Source organism: Littorina saxatilis, unplaced genomic scaffold (genome assembly GCF_037325665.1).
Source record: "Littorina saxatilis isolate snail1 unplaced genomic scaffold, US_GU_Lsax_2.0 scaffold_476, whole genome shotgun sequence".
Taxonomy (NCBI): Eukaryota; Metazoa; Mollusca; class Gastropoda; order Littorinimorpha; family Littorinidae; genus Littorina; species Littorina saxatilis.
Genome location: NW_027127757.1, coordinates 21,183 through 37,383, shown reverse-complemented (window position 1 = coordinate 37,383; position 16,201 = coordinate 21,183). Strand labels below are relative to the sequence as shown.

The window sequence follows — 16,201 nt, the reverse complement described above, 5'->3', positions numbered from 1 at the left end:
TCATGCAAACACTGTACATAAGGAAGACGTGGAACTTGCGAAGAAAATGCGAAAAAGTGTTTGTGGGTTATCGTCCCTAGTCACATGCTGACGGCGAAAACAAAATGGCGGATCGCGTAGGTACCGATCGCGTGCGAGGTGGTGGTAAATTGTGCTCGGCTTTTTGTTGCAAGAACGCCCGTTACAAACAGAGCTGCTTCGGGAAAACTTTCCACAAGTTCCCTAAAGAAGAAAAAAGGTGGGTTGTGCAGTGATTATTTCATCAGGTTTATCTTCTTCAGAATGAGAATGCAATGGCTCGAGTCAACTCACTCAGATAAGCCAACTGTCTCTGGGCATTTTTGTCTGCTATGATACTACAGTATTTATAGAACTAATATGCAAATGAAATATTACAAACATAGCATGGATCGGTTCATCCTGAGATTTCTGTACTAGCTGTACTATGTACGCGTGTGTCTGCGTGTGTACCTGTGTGTGCATGTGTACACTGTACTTACGACTGTGAGTGTGAGTCAGCAGTCAGTACAAAACAACAGTTTACACTTGATGACAAACTACCCGTGGGCATATTTGCCGAAATCTTTATCAAACCTTGCTTACGGGAAAACTACAGTACAAAGGTACATCACTCATCCGTTTTGCGTTCAGGCAGAGCGTTAGATTTAGACTGAAGATCTGATTTATTTTTTGTCTTTCCTTTTTGCTTAGTTTAACAATAACATTGTTGTTTTTATTTTCAAACTAGGTGCAGAATATGGATGCAATTCACAAGGCGAGAGGACTTTGAAAAGCTGCAGCCAGCTGATGTTCAAGGTCTCAAGGGAGTCAAGCATTGTACTGATCACTTTGAGGCCAACCAGTAAAACAATCCTGCAGAGAGGATCACTTGTGTGGAATGCTGTCCCGACATTGTTTGCAGTGCCCAATCCACCACCGAAGGTTATTTATTTATTGGTTTTAGGTTTTTGCAAACCAATGAAGCACACTATTAAATGCAGGTTGAGTAATGACAAGTTTGAGGCTGATGTAAGAATTGAAAAAAAACAGCATTGTTCCCATCAAATAATGCCTGTTTGCATTGAGCGCAAAAAAATGATAAGGCCAACCAAAAAAAGTTACTTATTTTGGATCGACGTCTTGATTATGATGATATGATGAACTTATTTTGCCAAAAAACAGCCCCAAATGGCAAAAAAAGTATAGGGTCGGCGTCAACAACAAAAAAGTTGTATGTTTCTGGTCACCTGACCCTACCTATGTTTTCCCGACGACCCTAGACTTTTATTTTGCATTTTCAAAAATAAAAGGGGTATTCGAAAATCAATTGTTTTCCTGTTTTTCAACAAAATAAGTTAAAAAGATGGTTTAAAAAAAAAAAGTTTAGAAAAAAAATCTCCACCTTTAGTCATGTTAGGCCACAAAAAAAAGTCTGTTTAAGGTAACATAGGCCCCCCAAAAATAGCGTCGGTAGGTCGGCTTTTTATTTTTGTATTTTAGCCATCTGAATATTTTAATTTCATTTTTTAATGCCCCAAAAAAGTCTAGGGCCGGTGGGAAAAAAATAGGGTCGGTCCGGATACTGTAAACAGATTATTTTTTGTTTTGCCTTACGAGAAACATACACTTTTTTGTGTGGCCTAAGACCAATGCCATGAAATTGGGAGAATTGTTTCATTGTGACTGGGTGTTGGTTGTGAGTTTGTCAGTTAAAGAGCTGTGCATTTGCAGGTTGCTAGTGGGAGGAAGCCACCATCGCAAAGGGTAGCTACAAATGAAGCCAGCACCGACCTGTCGCCTGATGCACAAATTGTTCAACCAGGTAAGAGATTTTTAACCATGAAGAACACCCTGACATCAAAAAATGTTTAAACCCATCCATTACATAGTTGATAATTGCTGTATAGGGTGACGGGCGCTGTGGCGGGGTGGTAAGACGTCGGTCTATTAACTCGGAAGGTCGAGGGTTCGAATCCCGGTCGCGGCCGCCTGGTGGGTTAAGTGTGGAGATGTTTCCGATCTCCCAGGTCAACTTATGTGCAGACCTGCTAGTGACTTATCCCCCTTCATGTGTACACGCAAGCACAAGACCAAGTACGCACGAAAAAGATCCTGTAATCCATGTCAGAGTTCGGTGGGTTTTAGAAACACAAAAATACCCCGCACGCTTCCTCCGAAAGCGGCGTATGGCTGCCTAAATGGCGGGGTAAAAACGATCATACACGTAAAATTCCACTTGTGCAAAAAAAATGAGTGCACGTGGGAGTTTCAGCCCACGAGCGCAGAAGAAGAAGAAGAAGCTGTATAGGGCGGATGCATGGATGGATGAAATTGTACCTGTAGTTCCAACACGTAAAGATGGGAAACATATCCTGTTAGAGGCATGGTGTAACAAGAAACAATTAAGTGGCTCTATTCCCATCTCCCCCCCCCCCCCCCCTTCCCCGTCGCGATATAAGCTTCGTGGTTGAAAACGACATTAAACACCAAATAAAGAAAGAAAGAAAGAGGCATGGTGTGTGAGGAGTTTACCTGGTACTGTTGTCCTAATCAATCAATCAATCAATATGAAGCTTATATAGCGCGTATTCCGTGGGTACAGTTCTAATGGCCTCACCCATTCAGTACCAAACAAGGTCAATTCCATCATTGTTCCACATCGTATCCATAGTTGCTAATACACTTCATTTCTGGCCTGCCTTCCTACGCTATTGTTTATTTTCATTTTGTGATTTAATTACATGTGTTTTAATTTCTTCCAGGTTGTAACTTGTTATGGTTATGTTATTTTATGTGTGTTTTCTTTTTTAGATGACATTCAGGCGATCCTGGAGGACATAGGATGTAAAGCATCAAAGTCGTCATCTTCCCCATCCCCTCGTGAAGCGGAACTTTGGCAGAAGGTCAACAAACTGAGGAGCAAGGTTTTCCGATTAGAAAAGAAAACGATGGAACCCCGTGTAAAACGAGCGAGTAAATTAGCCAAGCCTCCCAAGAAAGACTTTGTAGTAGAACAGTTGTCTCATATATTATCAGGCGAGGCGAGCTATTTTGCCATTTATGCCTGTTACATATTTACCGGTTATCTGCTGCTGTGTCCAATCCTGGCAGAGACGGGAACGCATGTTACCAAGGAGCTGAAGGAGAGTCAATGAGATGAGAGAATGTGATTAACAATTGCCAACTCTCTCCGTACAAAGAGGGTCCAAAATTGTATAAAAAAATAGATGGTAGGCAATTCAAAATTAAAACAAGTCGCGTAAGGCGAAAATACAATATTTAGTCAAGTAGCTGTCGAACTCACAGAATGAAACTGAACGCAATGCCATTTTACTCGTAGCATCGTCAGGCCACCGCTCATGGCAAAGGCAGTGAAATTGACAAGAAGAGCGGGGTAGTAGTTGCGCTAAGAAGGACAGCACGCTTTTCTGTACCTCTCTTTGTTTTAACTTTCTGAGCGTGTTTTTAATCCAAACATATCATATCTATATGTTTTTGGAATCAGGAACCGACAAGGAATAAGATGAAAGTGTTTTTAAATTGATTTGGACAATTTGATTTTGATAATAATTTTTATATATTTAATTTTCAGAGCTTGTTTTTAATCCGAATATAACATATTTATATGTTTTTGGAATCAGCAAATGATGGAGAATAAGATAAACGTAAATTTGGATCGTTTTATAAATTTTTTTTTTTTTTACAATTTTCCGATTTTTAATGACCAAAGTCATTAATTAATTTTTAAGCCACCAAGCTGAAATGCAATACCGAACCCCGGGCTTCGTCGAAGATTACTTGACCAAAATTTCAACCAATTTGGTTGAAAAATGAGGGCGTGACAGTGCCGCCTCAACTTTCACGAAAAGCCGGATATGACGTCATCAAAGACATTTATCAAAAAAATGAAAAAAACGTATGGGGATTTCATACCCAGGAACTCTCATGTCAAATTTCATAAAGATCGGTCCAGTAGTTTAGTCTGAATCGCTCTACACACACACACAGAGACACACAGACACACACACACACACATACACCATGACCCTCGTCTCGATTCCCCCCTCTACGTTAAAATATTTAGTCAAAACTTGACTAAATATAAAAAGGACTCTCGGAGCATGGACTTAATGAGTCAAAAATTAAAGAAGGCTCTATGAGCCGAAGTACATGTTTTGTCTATTGTCTTTTTTATTTTGAATTCCCTACCATCTATATTTTGATACAATTTTGGACCCTCCCTGGTGTGTTGTTTCTGATGTACCTTTTACAGTAACATAGGCACACAAAAAGAGGGTCGGTAGGTCGGCTTTTCTTAAAAAAATTTTATAACCATCTTTTTAAATTATTTTGCAAAAAAACAGGAACAAAATTGATTTTTTTTTCTTTTTCTTTTTTTCCAAATGCCAAAAAAAAGTCTAGGGTTGGTCTAGAAAAATAGGGTTGGTCGGGATACCGTAAACAGGCTATTTTGCTTTGTTTTGCCTAAGCAAAGACTAACAAACTTTCTTTAGGGTCTGACATTGTATATACTATACAATTTTTGGGGTATTAACTAAATACATGTATACAGTTTTCGATTCCTTTTATACTTTTTCACAAATTAGCCCCCCCCCCCCCCCCCCTTTTTTTTTTTAGTCTGCCCTGGGGGCGGGAGGTCTCCTAATTTCGGTTTCTAGGGTCACCTTATGCTTCCCCATGAGCTGAGAACTTAATTTAAAATGAGCCTCGATTTTTTTATTTGTATTTTGTAATTGTGCCTTTGTCCAGTCACATGATTTCACTTTGTACTTAAAAACTTGGCGCTGTCATCATTTATTGCTATTTATTGTTCAGTTGTTCAGTATTTATTGCTATTGGGCATCAGTTATTCAGTTGCCCTCTTTCGAATGAGCCATGCATGCATTATGGATGTGTTTAGCGAATTGGGATACCTAAAGCAATGTAAAATAAACAATGTGAAGCAAACATATAGCACCAAATAAAATAACCGAATCAGAATGGAAACTTCTTCAGTGTATGTGTGTGTGTGTGTGTGTGTGTGTTTGCTGTTTTAAATACCGAAAATGTGAAAATAAAGCAAGTCACAGCATGAGAAAGATCGACTGTACTAGTCATGACAAAGCAGGAGACAGCCTGGTCAGCATGTAGAAAAGGGGAATAACTCGTATTTAGCCATTCTCATTTCTAAGCATGCCCAATGAGGAAGTTATCCTTCTTCCCATTGTAGTTTCTTTGGTTCATGGCAAATACAGACGGAGAGGAGACTCGATCACTGTGACTGATTCAGTCAGGCTTATAAGATACATGTACATATATTGAACAGCCTGAGTGGATACTATTGACAGATCCTACTTTTCTTTTACTGACAATGTGTACGCCGGACAGAAAACAAGAAACACTGAGTGGAGATAAATTATAAATATCAAGACTGAATTGTGCTATTAAAAAACGGGTGATTTATCATTATTATTATTCTCTGCGTTGGTAGTTGGGATCTATGTGTGTGTGTGCCTGTGTGTGCAGGGGCAGACGAGCGGGGGGGGGGGGGGGGGGGGGGGAGGTTCTGGGGTTTCCGGAATACCCCCCCCCCCCCCCAGCCAAAAAAAAAGTTTGTGTTTTTTTGGGTTGATTTTTAATTTTGGGGGTATTAATCAGTGACAAAATCTGCTGCCTGAAACTGGTAATGATCATCCTCAGAATGCACCAGATTGCACCATTTTGCATCCTTTTTTTCAAAATTTTCCGGGGGGGGGCATGCCCCCATACCCCCCTAGCGGCAAGCTAGGCGCTTTGCGCCGTCAGCTCGGCGCTTCGCGCCTTCACACCCATATCTTCACAATATACTTTTGGAAACCCCCCCCCATAAAATGAACTGATCCGCCCCTGGTGTGTGTGTTTGTGTGTGTGTGTGTGTCAGTGTAATTATTTTGTATCACATACACTCCAATCAATGAGGTATACTCACAGAAATACTTGAAGTATATGGCACATATGAAATCCAAAAACAGCATGCTAACGGCGGTTCCAAAATTCAGAATAAAAACAGAATATCAAGTTATTTGTACGTTTAATTTATTATCATTGATTGGCATTCGTTCTTGCCAGCAACATGGAAGATTTTCACAGCTAAGTTCATTATTTGTATCATGTGTTGACAGACCAGCTTTTTTGTTGACGGTCCGACTGAGGGGGGGGGGGGGGCATATCGTCTTCAGTTTCAACTTTATCGACCAATGCCAACGGCCGAGGTTCATAAAAATGAAAACCGAAGGCAATAGGCTCCCCGAAGACCCCCAAAAATGCTTGTCTGACCAAAAAGCCACCAAACATCGTTTTTGTCATTATTTTGGATGAGCAAAAGCACGATACGCACAATAACAGACGGCCGGGGATCCCTATTCTGAACGTATTTCATTTTTAGAATGCAATTCCGCCGGCCTCAAAGCGCGTCATAGTTCGAGATAACACGTTTTATCCCTCCCTCTGCTTCTTTACCTCTGTAAACTTGTAGAGCTAGTTATTTTTAATAATCACTGAGACTCGGCATGTAACCTCTACACACATGCACTTGTTTGTGACGTCAAAGGTAACTTCTTCATCTCTTTCCCCCCAGTCTAAACAGGGGCGGACGAGGGGGGGGGGGGGGGGGGGGTGCACCCCCCTCCAGCAAAAAAACAAAAAAAAAATTTGGAAAGCTGATTCTATGACCATTTATAAGTTCAAATGGCACCAGATGGCACCATTTTGCTTCTTTGGACCAACAAATCTTCATGTCTCACCCAGCCCCCGGACCCCCCTAGCAAATTCGGGCGCTTCGCGCCCATCACATTCACTTTCGATTCAAAGTGCAGCCCCCCTTACAAAGCAACTGATCCGCCCCTGCTAAAAACTGATGTACAGAGCTGCCATCATATTTGCGATTTCCGTATGTTTTTGGCATATATTCATTTTCTTTTACGTGTTTTATGACTTTTCGTTGTGCATTTTGCGATTACAGAGATAAGTTGCAAATTAACCATGAGTTGCCGTGGTAATTATCAACATTGATTGGGTCTTTGAGAGTGAATGCTTACAATCGTTGTCCTCGGAAACACTGCGAATCCATGTCCGCGCGATGGTTCCACACATAAACAAATCAGCCTCATTGGCTTTTACTTTGACAATCTACGTTTCGCCTGAAAGTTCAAACCTATTAACCACTTCGATTTGCTACATGGGGAACAGTGTTATTTTTTTTACCCAGCTGGTTATGAATGAAAACTCGTTAAAATGATGACAATAGTGTTCGTCTGACTGTCTTCTTAATTCTTCTTCTGCGTTCCCAGTGTCTGACTGTCGACTTTACAGACCTTTTGGGTTGAAATATCGTGATTGTAATGCTTTGTATTGTTGTAAATTAAACATTTCAATAACTTCAGATTTTTGATTAAGCACATAATTATGATATTTGCCGTCTTTTAAGATCATTTCTTGGTATTTAAAATCCATGTCATAACACTTTGGATTCCGTTGTCATTGTAAAACTTAATGATTTCTCTCCCTCTCGGTCTCACACACATGTATCTCTCTTACACGCACTCTTCCTCCTTCTCATACACACAAACTTCAAAACACATGCATACTTTCACTATCTCTCTCTTTGCCACACAAACACATTCTCTCTCTTTGTTACACACACACATACACATCAAACTCTTCAGCACATGCAGGGGCATCACAGGTAATGATGCTTTTATTCATTGACATTGACATATCTTATGTAGATGTCTTCAAGATTTAGCATGGCACATAATACTTCACATTCACAAGGACAAACAGAAGAAAAGGTCAAAACTGAACATGCCCATGACAAAAACATCACATATTCTGCAACTTATTTAAATAATAAGTTGAGTAGAAAGAAATACAGAATTCAACACAAACAAACCAGGGTAACTGACACCTTAATAATATACCTGAGTGATATAGTGATTGTATTACCTGGGTGATATAGTGATTGTATTACCTCAAAAAATGTGCAAATAACAAAAAGGAACACAAACTCGAGACTTTAACTCTCTTCTTTTATTTAAAGCAAGATAACAGATCTTGTTTTCAAACCGTAACAATGATAAATTCTATTTAGCAAAATTGAACAGATAGGTGGAAAGGACACACAGCAGGTGGGAACATAACAGTTAGATGTGGGTGGGGGTGGGGTGGGGGGCTTCACGGAAGCCTGCAGAGAGAAACAGAAAGACTGCATGAAATGTACTTTTTTTCTTTATTTGGTGTTTAACGTCGTTTTCAACCACGAAGGTTATATCGCGACGGGGAAAGGGGGGAGAGGGGATAGAGCCACTTGTCAATTGTTTCTTGTTCACAAAAGCACTAATCAAAAATTTGCTCCAGGGGCTTGCAACGTAGTACAATATATGACCTTACTGGGAGAATGCAAGTTTCCAGTACAAAGGACTTTTCTTACATACTGCTTGACTAAAATCTTTACAAAAATTGACTATATTCTATACAAGAAACACTTAACAAGGGTAAAAGGAGAAACAGAATCTGTTAGTCGCCTCTTACGACATGCTGGGGAGCATGGGTAAATTCTTTCTCGTCCCAACCAATATGGGACTCCCCCTAACCCGCGGGGGGTACATAATGTGTTAAAGGTGCTAGCCTTCCTATGTAACCCATAAATCTGTCCAAGCGTTTACACAGGTCAGAACATCTTGCTACTTGGGGACAAACCACTGTAGGTCTGCCTGCACTCTGTGCTGAGTGAGAATTTTCTTCTGAATTAATTAAATACAATATCGATACATGCACAGCCTGGTGGTGACCTTTTAATTTTCTACTGCTGATATGCCTTGAAATACTTTGTCACATCCTCGGAAGAAATGCAGAAGTGACTGAATTTGGCGGGACAACATAATTCACCATATGACTTTTTTTCAACTTCGTTTTGCTTCTGACGTCAGAGATTTCACTTCGAAATAGAAGGTCAAAAAGAGACGTCTTGGTGTTTGTTTAAAAATATTTTGTTGTTATTGATATTGTATATTTTTAATTATGTAACTCACACCTATTTCTGTAAATCTGCACAATCGATTCAGTAAACAGGGCCTAGCATTGGAAAAAGTGAGTTCAGCTTACAAAGGCGGGGGTGTGGAAGATTTTTTTTTACCTGAACTGAATGAGATTGTCTTCAGAAAAATTGATTTAAAGAACCAATTTAAATTATTTATGTATATATATCAAGAAAAGGAACCAAAGAACACAGTAGTGTACAGACACTACCCATGCACTTGTATGCCAAAATACAACGAATCAATAAATCTGTCACGTATGACAAGTAACAACACAAGTACACACGTAAAATCAAAAAAAATCTTAGTTGCCTTGAATCTTCCTCGTCTTGTCGGTTTGTACTAAACGGCACATTTAAAAGCTTGCTGGAAAAAGAAAGACGCACACAAAATGACCAGGCTTTGAGAGTTAAACTTGCAGACACTCAAATTTAGTAACATAAATATTCTGCATTTTTTAATATCATTTTGTTCAGGTCAGATGCTAAAGAAAATAAAACAACCACTTCCCTTTTTGCTATCCTATCACAGAAATAATCTGGCAGTGCAAAAAAATAAAAAATAAGAATAAAAACAATAAAAACAAACTACTGTTACATAAACATCATGTTCTTTCTGCAAAAAGAAGATACGTAAAGAGTCATTGTCAATCAAACGTAACATTTTTTGCAATAATCACAATAAACATTATGACATGAAAATGAAATAACAAAACCGGACCTTATGAAATGAATACATTATTGCTTACAAGAAAACAAGATTTACAAACATAAATGTACAACAAAGCAAAAGTCTTCATTATCAACAAAATACTACATTTTGAGCAAGATAGAGACTCAAGTACAGCCAATTTGTATCAATCTTAATTCTAGGTGTGTAAATATATGTTACGATGTACCTAAAGAGAATGTACAAGGGTAAGATCTTTGTGTACTTTATTCACAAATCTGTATTTCTGTGCATAAAGCCGTTCTCCAGGAGTCATAGAATCACAAACTTGAATCCTTGCTGATTTACAGAAACTTTTTAACTCATTGTCTCCTAGGTACAGATATATCCGTACTAATATGGCTCTATCTGACCTGGTACGGATATACGGTAACGTACACACAGTCACTTCAGGCGCTTCCTGTAACGTCGATCTAACGCCAGCATTCCAGCATGTTGATACACAGTTTCTACACAGTTATCACAATTCTGAGTGACCTGCTGCAGCACAGCTGGTCTCGGCTAAACAAAAACATTAAAAAAAATTAAAAAAAATAAAAAAACTTGGTCAACATAGCTGGGGTAGAATTTTTAGTGTTAAATAAATAAATATGGAGAATTGTTCTGGCCTGTCACAACGCTTTTTCAGCGTGAACAGCATAAACATAAATGCAATTCTTACCATTTGGGAACATACAGTATTTCATTCAACACTTACTGTGAGTTGTAACTTCTGACTTTCAAGTCTTTCTTTTCTGTGTGTGTGTGAGCGTACATATGCGTGTGTGTGTGTGTGTGTGTAGCAAGAAAATTCAGCATGTGCTCATTGATTCATGAGTGGGTACAGTGGAACCCCCCTTTTAAGACCCCCCAATTTAAGACTCCCTCATCTTTCAGACCCTGTTTTCTCAGACTTTCTGTTCATAACCTCTGTCAAATTACCCCCCTTTTAAGACTCCCTCATCTTTCAGACCCTGTTTTCTGGGGAACGTCAGAAGACCTGAAAGCGACGTTCCAGTTCACGACAGCAGCGGAACTACGACCCTAGACACAACCGTCGAACGCAGAAGAAGAAGAAGAAGAAGACCCTGTTTTCTCAGACATTCTGTTCATAGCCTCTGTAAATGTACCCCACTTTTAAGACTCCCTCATCTTTCAGACCCTGTTTTCTCAGACTTTCTGTTCATAACCAGGCATGGGAATTGAAAATTGTAAAAAAGGCGGAAAATTTATAACTGAAGACGCGAAGCGTCAAGTCGACGGCGCGAAGCGCCTAGCCTTACTAGGGGGGTCCGGGGGCATGCCCCCCCGGAAATTTTTTTTCTCCAAAGAACCCAGATGGTGCAATCTGGTGTCATCTGAGCTCCAAGTTTGCCATTAAATTCTGTTTTTAGAATCAGAGTTTTTACTAAAAAAATGTACCAAATTTTGCTTACATGTTTTATATATGGTTTAAATTTGTAAAAAATTTTATCTGTTGAGACAAACAGGAAAATGTAACTTGTAACACAATCTGTGCAATCTGGTTTACTTTCAAACATAATAGTTCAATAACTGAGGCGGGCGGTAGCAGTGCGTGAACAAAGTACGGAAAGTTTTCGCGGGCTTTTGCGCAAAGGCCAAAGTAACCGGTGCTTTTTTTGTGTGCCTCCCCCCTTTATTTTTTCGGCGGACACTTTTGCATTTTCGGCGGAACAAAAAAAAAATTCGGCGGAAATCCGCCATTCGGCGGACAATTCCCATGCCTGCATAACCTCTGTCAAATTACCCCCCTTTTAAGACTCCCTCATCTTTCAGACCCTGTTTTCTCAGACTTTCTGTTCATAACCTCTGTCAAATTACCCCCCTTTTAAGACTCCCTCATCTTTCAGACCCTGTTTTCTCAGACTTTCTGTTCATAACCTCTGTCAAATTATCCCCCTTTTAAGACTCCCTCCTTTTTCAGACCGGATTTTCTCAGATTTTTTTAGGTCTTAAAAGAGGGGTTCCACTGTATTCATGTATGTTGATGCTTCTGTGCACAAACACACATGCACACTCATATCCCTGCCTATTGAGGTCTAACGAATGACGTATCACAACGTGCGCGGTCGTCCTTGGCGGTCAAGAAAGCCGCGGGCGCCGCGGCGATCATTGCGCAGACGACACTTCTAGACCGCCAATATTTTTTGTGCGCATCACGTGCTCCACATAAATCGGCCGGAAACGAAGCAATTGGGAAACCTGGATATGCACATGCATGTCTGTGAATACATTTCAGTATACATGTTTGCGTGGGCTATGCTTGCACTGTATGACTATATAATGATCATGCAAGCACATATGTGACCCTCCACCACGGAATGCGTCGCATGTCACCTTTGCATGATTTTCATATTTTTACATTTTCCAAAAGAGTTTTTAATGCTCTGTCCAGGGGTGAAAACCGTTTTGGAAAAGAGCGAAAACTTTGTTCGAGTTATAAGCCTGTGACTAAGATGACCCTCACACTGTTACCAGACACTCCCCGGACTTATATTAAGCCCTGCGCAGAACCGCGCGAGGTGACATGCGACTCATTTCGTGGTGGAGGGTCACACATACTTTTGTTTTCATATCAAATAATCAGGAGGAGAAATTAATGCGTAAAAATAACGTCTGAGCCTGCTTTGAACATAACGGGAAACAACAAAAGCTGCGATAAGACAGTAATTAATCAGGTCACACAAGAGTGCAGAGAATACTAAACGTCAAATACGATCAACAGGAAAATATTATCACAACCATACGGAAAGTTACCATGAACAACATGTTATCGTATTATGTCATAGCAGGGATGAAAGCTAGTCAAACGATACGTTTTTATTTATTAAAACATACAGCTTGTGGAGAAAATACCAACTCAGTACAAAGATAGAACAACAGTTTTTCTGAAAATAAAAAGTTTAAAGTAAAATTCCTTCACAGTAAATTCATAAAAAAACAAATTAAATACATGATGGACGTTTTGTGTCCTCTTAGGTCAGAACTTGCGTTGGACAGCAGAATATATATAATATATGGGCGAGAAAATAACTTACTATGCAAACCCTTGGAACAGAAATAAATGTGTCAAAACAAAAAACATCTGTTCAATAGTTCTGTGTCCACTAGCATGAGACTTTTCAACACATTTATCACTCTAGTCGAATGAAAGAGCAAAACAAAACAAAAGTGTCAACAACAACAAAAAAAAGACATTAAAAAGACATGACAGGAAAACTGAAGTAACAAATGAAACAAGCACCAAAAGTATACATGTACTTATAGTCACTGTGACTGAGAGAGGACTATAACTTCATATCAAGAAATCAATCTTACACAACATCACTAAGACAGACTGAAAGCCATCTTAAGAGACAGGTGTATAGAGGGGAACCACCCTTTTTAAGACCCCCCCCTCCCCCCCCTCCAATTTAAGACTCCCTACTCTTTCTTTCTTTATTTGGTGTTTAACGTCGTTTTCAACCACGAAGGTTATATCGCGACGGGGAAAGGGGGGGAGATGGGATAGAGCCACTTGTCAATTGTTTTTTGTTCACAAAAGCACTAATAAAAAAATTGCTCCAGGGGCTTGCAACGTAGTACAATATATGACCTTACTGGGAGAATGCAAGTTTCCAGTACAAAGGACTTAACATTTCTAACATACTGCTTGCCTAAAATCTTTACAAACATTGACTATATTCTATACAAGAAACACTTAACAAGGGTAAAAAGAGGAACAGAATCCGTTAGTCGCCTCTTACGACATGCTGGGGAGCATCGGGTAAATTCTTCCCCCTAACCCGCGGGGGGTATATATTCTATACAAGAAACACTTAACAAGGGTAAAAGGAGAAACAGAATCCGTTTGTCGCCTCTTACGACATGCTGGGGAGCATCGGGTAAATTCTTCCCCCTAACCCGCGGGGGGGTATATATTCTATACAAGAAACACTTAACAAGGGTAAAAGGAGAAACAGAATCCGTTAGTCGCCTCTTACGACATGCTGGGGAGCATGGGGTAAATTCTTCCCCCTAACCCGCGGGGGGTACTCCCTCCTCTTTAAGACCTTGTTTTCTCAGACTTTCTGTTCATAACCTCTGCAAAATTATCATTTTAAGACTCCCTCCTTTTTAAGACCCGATTTTCTCAGATTTTTGGAGGTCTTAAAAGGGGGGTTCCACTGTAAAATGTAGACACACAACAACAACAAAAACACGTGTTACAACAAACTGCTTTAGAAGGCAAACCTTGAGGTGTTTAGCAAAATGAGCATTGACCAATCAGGGTATTTGACACATCTGGTAACCGGTCACGGACACTGATGTGGTCCAATTTGATTACAGGTATTTCAACTCATACTCAGAGTGATATTGTCGCAAGAGGCATTTCTGCAATGGGTGAAGGCGGTCCCTAACTGAGCCCGAAGTCGACTTTGTGAAGACCACGCAAAGTCTTTTTACCAAAAACTTAGTGCTATTGAACGCTGTGTCAATTTGAAAAATGTTTTCCGCAATTCTCATAACTGCCAACCTTCTGAAGTCAAAATCCAGGAGCCATGAGCAGGGAGAAGTTGTAAAGTTCAGGAGATTCACGGAAAATCCGGGAGGGTTTGGCAGCTATGAATTCTCAAAATCTCAGGTCTACATGAGATCAAACCAGAATTGCCAGTTATGTAAGAGTAATGTTTTGCTAATTCCTTTTAAATAAAGCATCACTACTTTAGTAGTGCCCATTACACTCACAGATAAAAGTTGAATTTGACCTCATCAACATCACAGAAATGAGCATTGACCAATCAGGGTATTGCTACAACCAATTTAGTGACATCACTTTTACACCATCTCAAGAACAAAAACAAAACACAAGTCACAAATTAACAGCAAAAAGGGGAACAACTTCATCTGCACATTTTGACTCAAAACACAAATTGCAACTGATTGAAAAGCATATATATATTTTTGGAAGTAACAAGCTCAAAAAATAATGCTTGGCAAATACAGTTGCACTTTTAATCATGCCAGTCATCAGAAAGAAAAGATCAATCGCATTATAAAAAAGAACTTAACTAAAGTCGTATTTTGCTGAGATTAACATACATTAACTTGACTCGTCCACCGATTATGAACAAATCTTCAGAACATACACTGGCTTATGCAACCATGTACCACTAATGCATCACGCTCCGATTCTTTTGGCTTCAATTAATGTTCAATGTAATCCAGACTGTGAACCGGTCCATGAAATGAACTCCAGCTTGAGTAAAAAAAACATGCGATGCTTCACAGCACAGGTACCATCTTACACGTGTGGAGCAGGAAAGAGACCACCAGCAAAATATGAGTACCTGCATCCGTCACAGGGTTTGCGAAGACTTTACTTGATTCTGTTGTGTTTATAGCACACATCACAGTAGGAGTGTCCGATCCAGCCCTCGCACACAAAAAAGGCGTCCTCTTATTTTTTTCTTGCTTTGCAGCATATGAAGCAAGTTTTTAATCCAGGATTAAAATGGAGTCTTCTTCAGTTTTCTTGAATATGAAGCAAGTTTCTAATCCGGCATTGGCAAAAAATAGAGTCCTCTTCAGTTTTCTTGCATGTGAAGCAAGTTTCTAATCCGGCATTGGCAAAAAATAGAGTCCTCTTTAGTTTACTTGCATGTGAAGCAAGTTTCCAATCTGGCATTGGCAAAACATTAAGTACGTCCCCTTCAGTTTTCTTGCATATGAAGCTCAGTCTTGATTCCATCAGCTCTAATGGAGCTGCACGACTTGAATCCATCAGCTATAACAGTCTGAATAATCATCTTGTGTCCACTTAGGTGTCCATTCTCACAGAGAGGAATTGAGTTGTTAGAGTGTTCACACAAAGACCATGAAGTTCTATTGTCTTCTACACGACAGGCAGTATATGATTCTGAGAGCTTGCTCACAAGGAGGCATGCACATACACCGACACGCATAATCAGCGCTTCTTTCTGTCCTGCAGTGTGGCAGTATGAATCAAACTCTCATCTCCCAAAGTCACACAGTTCCTATCACTGGCAGAATATGCCAACTTGTTTCACACTTTTCACACAGCATTCCAGCTCTCAGTTCCAGCGTAATAAACAGTCTTGTTTCTTGGCCCTTAAACATCACATCTCTCTGTGTCACTCTCTTGCAGGAATGCAACCTAATTGTTCAGGTCAAGTCTTGCAGAAGTCAGCTTGAACAAAAATCATCATCTGCCACACCTATCTATGCCCACACAATGATTGTACGGTCTCCCTCCAATACACACTGCTAGGTCCAGTTAAATCTCGAGCACCAACTGTTAGGGCCATCTTGTTCTCAGACACGGCTGTTTTGTTCTAATTCGTCTCACGTTCAGTTCTTCTTGTTCTGAGCCGCATCACACACACATTACCTCCAAC

The 16,201-nt window shown here is 39.9% G+C and overlaps 1 long non-coding RNA gene across 1 annotated transcript; it reads right to left on the bottom strand.

Annotated features, from left to right (window-relative positions):
• Positions 1 to 7,703: 7,703 nt before the first annotated feature.
• LOC138956136 (uncharacterized) lies at positions 7,704 to 16,182 on the bottom strand. Its single transcript, XR_011452514.1, has 2 exons — positions 11,537 to 16,182; positions 7,704 to 10,710 (listed from the first exon to the last, which is right to left on the bottom strand). It is a non-coding gene; the product is annotated as an uncharacterized lncRNA (long non-coding RNA).
• Positions 16,183 to 16,201: the final 19 nt, after the last annotated feature.